Genomic DNA, 9,293 nt, shown 5'->3' with positions numbered 1-9,293 from the left:
GTAGCGGCGGCGGCAGCGCGGGGCCCGGGGGGCCGGGGGTGCGGGGGCGAGCGGGGCGCGGCAGCGGGAGCCAGCCGGGGCGGGCGGGCGGGCTGTGCCACCCCGGGTCCCAGCCCCGCGCCTCTGGGGCGACCCGGGATAAGCCGAATATTAAAAAAACCCACCACGTTATGATTATCATTTGTATTATCTTTAATGGTGCCCGCCGCGGCGGTGATGCTCGAGCGGCGGGGTGCCGCTGCGCCCATGTGAGCGCGGCCGGAGCGGGTGAAGCGGAGCGGTGCTGGCAGCTGGAGCAGTGACCCCAGCGCTCCAGCCCCGACCGGGGGCTGGCTTTCTCATTTCCCCTTCTTCTGCTGCTTCTGCTTTCTTCTTTTTTTTCCTAAAAAAAAAAAAAAAGAAAAGGCATAACTTTAGTGTAGAGAGACGTCGATTGCTCGCAGTCACCAGGAGAAAACTATTTGAAAGCAGGTCTGAGATGTTTGGTAGACTAAACTGCCTTCTTAGCAAATTCTGCTTTTACACAAGAGACGTGCGGATTCTTTTCCTTTACAAGTTCATAATTGTGGGGCTTTTTCCTCCTCAGAGAATCGGTGCATAATAACAGCAGTTGGTCTCTATAGAATCAACAGTATTGAGCCCTTGCCAGTCTGTATCTTCAGCTAGTTTGCTTTTCTTTTCTTCTCTGCTTTTGCAGAGCTCCTGCATTGCATCCTTTGTACTTCGGACTCCCATAAATAAAAAGGGTATTATTAAACTTATTTAAAGAAGCAGGAGGACCTATTGAATGCACACACATGCCTCCCTGTAGTCAGCCAGGGAGCTGAATATAGAAATAAAGAGAGGAATAGATTTGCATTTGGATGTGCCATATATTGTCTTTGCAAAGAGAGAGTGCTTGGGACCTTCAAGGCACAAAAGAAAGCTGCTAGGCTTGTGGTTTAGCTATGAACCTGTGATTAGATTTCCAGTTGCATCTCCTCTTGTTCTCTGTTACATTTAAATGGGAAATTAGCTCCTTTCACAATTAAGAAGTTTTCATTTTTTTAAATACCTCACCAACTGGCAAATAAAGGCATTGTAAGGAGTGCGTGACCTTGGAGAAAATTCATTTTGTGGGTCGGGTTTTCAGCTAGAGGCAAAATTAAGAGGCACATGTGAAAAACCCAGGAGAGCCAGGGAAATATCCTTGGGTCAGGGCAGGTTACCTCGGTAAGGCTAGAACTTCCCAAAGAAAAAATTTCTGTATCTGCTGTGACATAGGATCTAGCTGTGAGCTGTGTTCCAGAAGGCTGAGAGTTCTACCAGCCTTTCTGCCTATTGCTAGAACAGTCTCTCCTCAGCAGCCTTCATATGCACAGCCTTACACACGTGAATTTAAAAAAGGGGATGACATCAGTCGTACTGCAGTTCTGTGATTAAAGAGTTCCTGCCGGCGCTTTCAAAAGAAGTTGTTAAGAAAGAGGCAAAGTTTGATGGAAAAAACTGAAGGCTTGATTTATGTAGACCTCCCAACTCAAACGTTCTTCTGGTGGCCTAGAAGACCTCTATCTTGCCCTCCCAGGTGGAGATTCGTGTGTAAGGATTCCTTTGCTGGGGATAGTCCCTTGGCAAACATTTGTCAAATTGTGCAAGGCAAAACCACACAGGACACTTGAACACCGTTTGTTAATGTGCTGGGTGATGCTGTAAATGTGTCTTTTCCCCAAATTCAGTTGTATTCAGTTTTTACAGAGTAATGATGGTTAAAAGAAGCTGTTAACCTGTGACCGCAGAAGAGATTTTGGATGTTTCTAATTTGGAAGTTTATAAACATATTTTTTCAAGTTGGATCCAATTCAGCAATTTTTCATATTGATGTGCTCGCATGCATTGTTTGTCTTTCATTATCCAAGCGGCATTACGGAGGGAGGCAGGTTTAGAACTGTTCTTGGAATGGTCCTTTTGAAAATTATGAAGTTTTTCTGGAAGACTGAATTGTTGGATTAAATCCTATTTATAAATCCGATGGCTGTTTAGAATTCCTCAAAGATAATCAGTCAGAATTAAGTCTTTCCTCTTCTTTGTTGAAAGACCTTCTTTGCCCTCTTTCTTCACCCTGGTAGACTGAGCAATGTACTTTCACTCTCGTTTTAACTAACAGGAATTGCTCTCCCTTGACCTGTGGGCTGAAGTAATTTATTAAAAAACCCCAAACAAACAGAACACTCCCAAGCTGAAATTTGCTTACCTGTGGTGTTAAACTGATCAACTGTAGAAGCCCACAGATGTTGTCCCCGTTTTGTCATTTCATTCACCATAAATAGCTCAAGGTGAGAAATGCCTGTTCATCCTGATTGAATGTAGAGGAGATGTGGAGGGACATTCATCATTTGGCTCCTGGAAAAGCTGAACAATCAACAGTTCAGGTTTTATATAGAAATGGAGATGCTGTTCTCAAATAGTGGAATTCAGTTTTAAATCCTATTGAATGCGGCTCAACTCATTTTTATACCTAAATTTGTCCAAATATGTTTCCTCTGCTTGTTGCATCTTTAAATCCTTGCACAGCTTCAGCCTTTCTCTCCGTGTTTTCATGTAGTGATACAAGAGCACACGCTATCGGTGCCGGAGAAATTTGTATCAGGAGCTTGGGAAACTTGTGTGTGCCAAGTATCTGATGGTTAACACACAATGGACGAAGGCTCCGTCAAATCCGCAGCGAGGTTTGTAACCAGAGTGGTTTTGAAATGAGTAATAGGCTAGGGCTCGTGAAAGGCAGCTTCTATATTTGAACTGGTTGAGGAGGCATTTGAATGGAAAAAGAGCTGAGATGTGTCAGATACGCTTAACAACGGTCCTGAGGTGGTGGTGGAAATTGCTTTTATCTAGATGACAGCTGAATGATACATGACACATTCCTCAAGCAGGATGGTTGCCTCCGGAGTGGCTGGCCGGAGCCTGGAAGGGTGAGCAGGTCCTCCTCGCCTTGGGCTCCTCCGTGGTGCTCGTCACGGCACGAGGCCACTGCCGGCCCTTCCTGCATCGCCAGGGTGGGAATTTACCCTTGGACACCGGTATTTTCTTGCCTCCCTCCCCTTACCACTGCCCATTGTTCAAGACACTTTGCAGACAGGTGGTTAGGCAAGATCGAATTCTTTATTATTGAGGCACGCCGTTTTTCTGTTTCCTACAGGTGATAAACTAGGTGTGCAGCATTGCAGCCGATGGGTGGAACTTGTCCTGACGTGCCGAGTGGGCTGGAAGGCCACACGGACGGTGGTGGTGGAGGATGGGTTGCATACCGACACTGGGCTTTGTGGCTTTGTGGCTGCTCTTACCTGCGGTGCTCCGCAGCGGAGTTGCTCTCTTGAGTTAACTCACTGGTGAGCCAGGCAGCAAGCAGCATGCATCCGTACCCAATGTCATGGATGGTGCTAATTTCTCTGTGCTAATTGCTTTCCTTGGCAGACGCTTTGAACAGGGCTCAGAAAACGGTTAGTAGCCAGATGGGTTGAAGCCTCCCTTGAAGACGCAGGGAGCCCAGTGGTACTTGAGGACAGGCAGGCTGGGAGAGGTGAAAATTCCCCTGACCTGGTGAAGCCCTTCTGTGATGCAGGAAAAAGCAAGGAACAATATCTAGGAGAGCTGGGCAGGCAGCAAGTGTCCTGGGGGTGCAGGGCAGCTCGTGGTGGCAGGGTGAGCACAGGCAGCTGCTGCCACAGGTGGGCAGGGCAGGCAGGAGGCACTCGCTGGCCAAAGCACGAGTAAAGGACTTTCCAGTTGGGATCCAGTTGTTGATCCTGGCCCAAATAGGGTCATTGGTATTTAACAAAGGAGCCAAATTCCCTTTTAAGAATCTGGCTGGGATCTGATTGCAGTGCTTCTCCCACAGCCTTCCTCACAACTGCAAGGAATACCAAGTATGAGTGGCATTTGTGTCTGGTAAACACAAGGGAGAATGGGGCTTGTTCTAGCAGAAGTGACTTCAGTTTCTTATTTTCAAGAAATTATTTTGTATTCTTAAGAAAAATGGTTTTAATGATTAACCCTTTCTCAGCAAGTCGGAAATCCCAAATTTAGACCTTCACCAGGCTGATGCTCCCATCTGCCAGTCTTTTGCAAAGTGGTGATGGTCATAAGGTCCCAGTTACAGTAGAGCAGAATTTATAGTTTGTGGGTAAAAGATGATGTTTCTGTGTATCCTTTTTAAAATACTGATGCCTGTTATCATAATCACAGAATCATAGAATGGTTTGGGTTGGAAGGGACCTTAAAGATCATCTAGTTCCCACCCCTCTGCCATGGGCAGGGGCACCTTCCACCAGACCAAGGTTGCTCAGAGCCCCGTCCAGCTACACTCCTTTGGTAAGAAATGAGTGGCAAAGACCATGTAGTGGGAAAAGATGTCTCTGCCTTTTCCAGGGGCTAAAACCTCAGCTTCAAGAAGCATTTTTGTTTAGATTCGTTTACGGGTCCCTCCTCCACCTTTAGTTGCTGGTGATACATTGTAGGGGGAGTTGTGAGTAGGGAATTAGTTCTGTAAATTGTTTGGTTTGGTTCCAGTCTGACTTCAATAAAACTACAAAATAACAATTCAGGTTGTTCAGGTTTGAATGAAAAAGGTACCTGTTCAGACCAGTTTTTGGTTTGGGTTTGGTTCAACTCCAGTCAACAATGATTGCAGGTGTTAATCCTGCCTCAATAATAGCCCCATTCTGCCTGGTTTTCTGCCTCTTTTAGTCCAGGACTTGAGGTTTCTGGAGTCTGTCATCGATTTTGCTGCTGACTCCCTGTGTGAACTTTGAGCAAGTGGCTTCATCGTAGTCTTCCTTTGTTTCTAAGGGAGGTAGGAAACACCGTTTGGCTCACACGGGTACATGGGAGTTAATTAATTAACATGCAGGCATGAAACATCTCCAGGAAGAAGGTCATAGAAGTGTGAAAAAATAGATTAATTCACTGCTTCTTTTGTAGCTTTCTGCTTTTCCACTCTTCAAAAGGAAACCTGTGAAACTGCTCAGCCTTCACTGTGATTTAGAGCTGGAACAGGTTGATCGTACACTAAAGACTATCTTTAACCAGCCTTGCACAGTACATACCCGAAAATGTGCCGCAGCCAACTGGCATGATTAATTCAGCGCTACCATTGGCATCTTGGCTGTTGAGACTGGAGAAACAGCTGTACTTGGATCCAGGGAGGCACCACCTAGCAAGACGGTGCTTGGTGGAGCCGTGTGTCATGCCCCATGGCCGCTGTGCTGTCAGACGCACACAGCGCACTGCCAAGTGTGTCATTAAAGCAAGAGCTTTTTGTTGTTCTCCCCTCTCCTGATGGATAGTGCCGGGCAGGTGCCCTCTCTTCTATTTAAATGTTTATGGTCTAGAGGGGAATTGCTTTACCAAGAGGTAGGACATCTGGCAAACAGCGCTTTTTCCCTTTTTAATTTCTCCAGCTAATTGCCACAGGTCAGAAGGACCTGTATGTAGATGCTTAAAATCACACCCCTGAGTCTGTGTGTGTAGGCAGAAGGCTTAGAGAGCCCTCACTGCAGGCAAAGGAAATTGCTGCTTCCCAGCACATCATAATTTGACAACCTATAGAGGCACTTAAGTATGTTTAAGGTGTTTAACTTTCGGCAGCCGAGTTTGAATGTGCGGGCATTAATGTTTACCTGACATGAGAAGGATGAGTCACCTTGAAGCTTGTGCCATGCTTCTCTTCCCATTCTAGTAAGGATTCTCCTTGTGTATTGCGTTCAATGGCTTTTCAATTAGGAATGCAAATAAGCGCCTTGGTCCTCGTTAGCTCCAGTGGATTTAGCATTCGAGCTCATTGAGTTTTGGCGTTGCACTTTTGGGCAGTCAGTGTCCTGCTGCACAGTTTGCTTGAAAGGAAACATTTTCTTTCTCTTCAGCATCCCACTGTTTACAGAGCTTATCTGTGTGGGTTGGTAGCTAAAAGAGGAGCAGGCTTTCCTAAGGTGGAGTGTGCGTGTCACCGTGACAGATGTGGGTTCAGGAGAGAAGCAAGGAAGCTGATCTGCTGAACCAGGCAGGGGTAAGAGCTAGCGAGAACCCAGGAACAGGTGTAAGAGCTAGCGAGAACCCAGGAGCAGGGGTAAGGGCTAGCAAGAACCCGGGAGCAGGGGCACACTTGCTGGGGTGCTTTCATGAGCTGCAAGATGGGATGAGGCCAGGTGTGATACCCTGAAACACGTCAGATCCCATCTGAGTTTCCTTATGGGGAAGGCGTGTGCAATCTCCTCCATCTCTTCTCTTTGTATTTCCATCTGTTTTATCTCCTTTGTTTGTCTCCTTTCTTGTGCCCAGAGCAGTTTGGCATCCTGCGCCTGCTGCTGCTTCATGCCCTGGCAGCCAAACCGCACGGCTGACTCACGGCGTGCACCTTCCCTGCTCCTAACGAGCTCCTCAAACACAAGCTCATTTGGGGCTCCCTGGCACCAAAATACAGCTTGGCCAGTGAACATACTCCAGATGTTGCCCAGAGGGTAGATGTGTGCTCCCTTACCAACAAGTGCAGAAAGAGGCGGGAGCCCGAAGGGCTGTCGGAAGGGACCTGGCTCCATGTCACACCCCGGGGAAGCTTTTCTGTCTGCTGCAGCTGAAGGAAGTTTTGCTGTAGGAGCATTTCCATACTTTCTCCTGTCTTCTCATGTAGGCAGCTTCTCCACCCTTTGCCTTGGCATCACAAATCTGCTGTGTCCTGGAGGGGACTGACCCTGCATCAATGGTCCACGTGTCTATTTGATGGCCTCAGTGCCCTTAGGTTGCAAGGTTCTACCACTCTCTGAACACCTCCCCATCCCACCTCCCCGCATGCTGCAGATACAGCAGGACTGCGCAGAGGCGTTGGCTGGGGCAGTCCCTTCAGTAAGATGTGTGCCCATGAGAGGACGTGCTTGGTGGGAAGGAGGTGCTGTTTACGCTGGGTTGTTCCATGTCTTGATGATGGCTGTATTTTTTTCCCCCCTCTGTACGTTAAAAGGCATGAATCACTGGCACCAAGACGTCTGGTTGAAAGTTTTATCTCAGCATACCTGTGCCAGCTTTTCCCTCCAGACCTGGATGCCCTGTTGTCTCAATTGCTGAGTGCTGGAGCATTAAATTCCTGGTGTCTGAACAGTTGAAGCAGGGCTTTGGGGAGGAGTGAGGGAGGGGAAGGTGATTTCTGGCTTGATAATTTGTTTTTCCCTCTGTGTCCAGGGAGGTATCTTCCTCTGCTTTATGTAAGCAGGGCTTGCTTTCCACTCGGGAGTTTTTTTCACTCTCAGTTCTTTCAGACCTCTGGCAGTGGAGGAGCTCACACATCTCATACTGTGAGGATCAGACCCCATCCCTTTCCCTGCTCCAGCAAAACCATGTCTTTTTTCTTTTCTTTCTACACCAACAAGACTGATGTAAAGAAACCAAATCAGAAGACAAGAAATGACTTCTTGCTTGCTGCTGGAATTACACAGGAAGATTCTTTAAAGAAAAACCATTTAACTGCATTTCAAAGCTTTTCAGTGCAGCAGGGAAATCACATTTACGATTTTTTTTTCAAGAGCTACCGATGCTTTGAAGGGAGAAAAATGAATGGAGTTGTGTTTGCAGAGTTGTTGGCTAGATAGTTGCACATAACAGGTTTCATTTTCTCAGTTTTCTTGTTTTGCTGTGGATATTTACATAATAATGAGATTTTTGTACTTTAGGAATTCTCCTATTTTAGCCATCCATTTGTCTGTGACTCCAGGTTTCTTGTGATTGCAATCCTGATGGCATAATGTCTTATGGCTATGTGGGAGAAATAAATAGACCACATAAAAGCAAAGCTCTGTTTTTCATTGTCCACGTAGCAACACAGGGAAGACAGTCAGTCAAGAGAGTATTTTGCTCAGCAAAAGTTTTCCATCAGGTTTCCAAATGCCAGGGAAAAAAAAAGTTATTTGGTTTTTGCCCTCCTCCATAACTTGAATGTTAAATCTGCCAAGCCCTGCCTTGACAAACGAAAGATAAAAGCTAGAATATCCCATTTAGCAGCAGAAATGAAATAGTTTCATTCAGGTTTATCTCTCTTTCCTCAGCGATAACTAGCACTGTGGCAACAGCTTTTCTCAGCCTGTTATCTGTTTTGGTCTCATTGGGGCACTGGCTTCTCAGCTTAACATGTTCTGTAGTTTATGGAGTGGAGTTCAAAAGTTATCTCCTTGGTGTGATGCTAAGGTTGAAGGAATAATGCCTAATGAGGGGAAATTGCTATTTCATGGGGTCTTGGTTTTGACACAATTGGATAGAGGGTTTTTTTTGGTAACAGAAAACATTTGGTGCTTGAGATCTGTCTGGCCTAGTGTCCTGATTGTGGTCGAAATTGCTGCAAGAGGAGCAGCTAAGTGGCTGCAGTGCGTTATAGTTTTTTGGGGAGGAGACAGGACCAGGACCACTGAGCATGTGCTCTCCGGGCAGGTTAACACCGATGCAAAGCCTTGGTGGAGTACAGGGAATTAGAGTATCTATATTATTGGAGATCTTAAAGAAAAGTTTGTTATTCATCGGCTAGGAATGGCATTAGTGGAGCCGGTCCCATCAGAAGTGAAGGTGGGCTAGATAATCCCTGCAGGCTCCTGCCAAAGAGGTGTGCCCCCAAGAAACATCTCTTCAAGGGGCTGTTCTTTGGCGGTCCTTTCCTCAGGATGGCATCAAAAACTCTTGATTACTTTGTGCCACAAAGTGAAAGGGTTTCTAAGTATGAAAACTGAAATAATTTACTAACTGCCTGTTGCTTCACTTTTAGTGACAAAGAGCTTTGGCTGGTGTATTGTGTGGTGGCCATTGTGCTGGCTTAGAAAACAGAGATAACTTTCATATGATGGTTCATGGGGACAAGCTACACAATGGAAAGAGTGTTTAAGTGGCTCGACTTTTATCTGACAATCACTGCTGGATTTGCTCTGGAGCACGGTGCCCCTTGGGACTCCGTGGCTGGCTGGTGAATATAGCCCTGTGCAGGACGGGCTGGGGATGAGCCTGTGGGGACATGGGGACACAGCACAGGGTCTGCACGGGAGCCTTGTCAGCCGAGAGGGCTGAAAAATAAAAGTGGAACATTGAGATCGTGTGTGCAGGGAGGCAAAGCCTGATGCCAGCGGAGCTTCCCTGCACTTGCATGGAGGAAGGCTTGCAGATATCTCAGTATGCCAGGCGTTTTGGTTGATTTCTCCTGGAAAGGAGATGTCCTTTGAAGAGTATGAGGCAGATCTTCACACTGGCATCTGATTTTGTGAGTCTTAAATAGTAATTACTGGGTGATTTGC

General features: G+C 46.6%; 1 protein-coding gene across 4 annotated transcripts in view; it reads left to right on the top strand.

Moving 5' to 3' along the window:
* NEURL1B (neuralized E3 ubiquitin protein ligase 1B) overlaps positions 1-9,293 on the top strand; it is a 130,452-nt gene that overhangs the window by 95,055 nt on the left and 26,104 nt on the right. The gene's annotated exons all lie outside the window — the stretch shown is intronic.

The sequence above is a fragment of the Falco punctatus genome (genome assembly GCF_963210335.1).
Source record: "Falco punctatus genome assembly, chromosome: 8".
In the NCBI taxonomy this organism is placed as follows: domain Eukaryota; kingdom Metazoa; phylum Chordata; class Aves; order Falconiformes; family Falconidae; genus Falco; species Falco punctatus.
The sequence above is the reverse complement of the archived record's forward strand: the minus strand, read 5'-3'. Positions and strand labels throughout refer to the sequence as shown.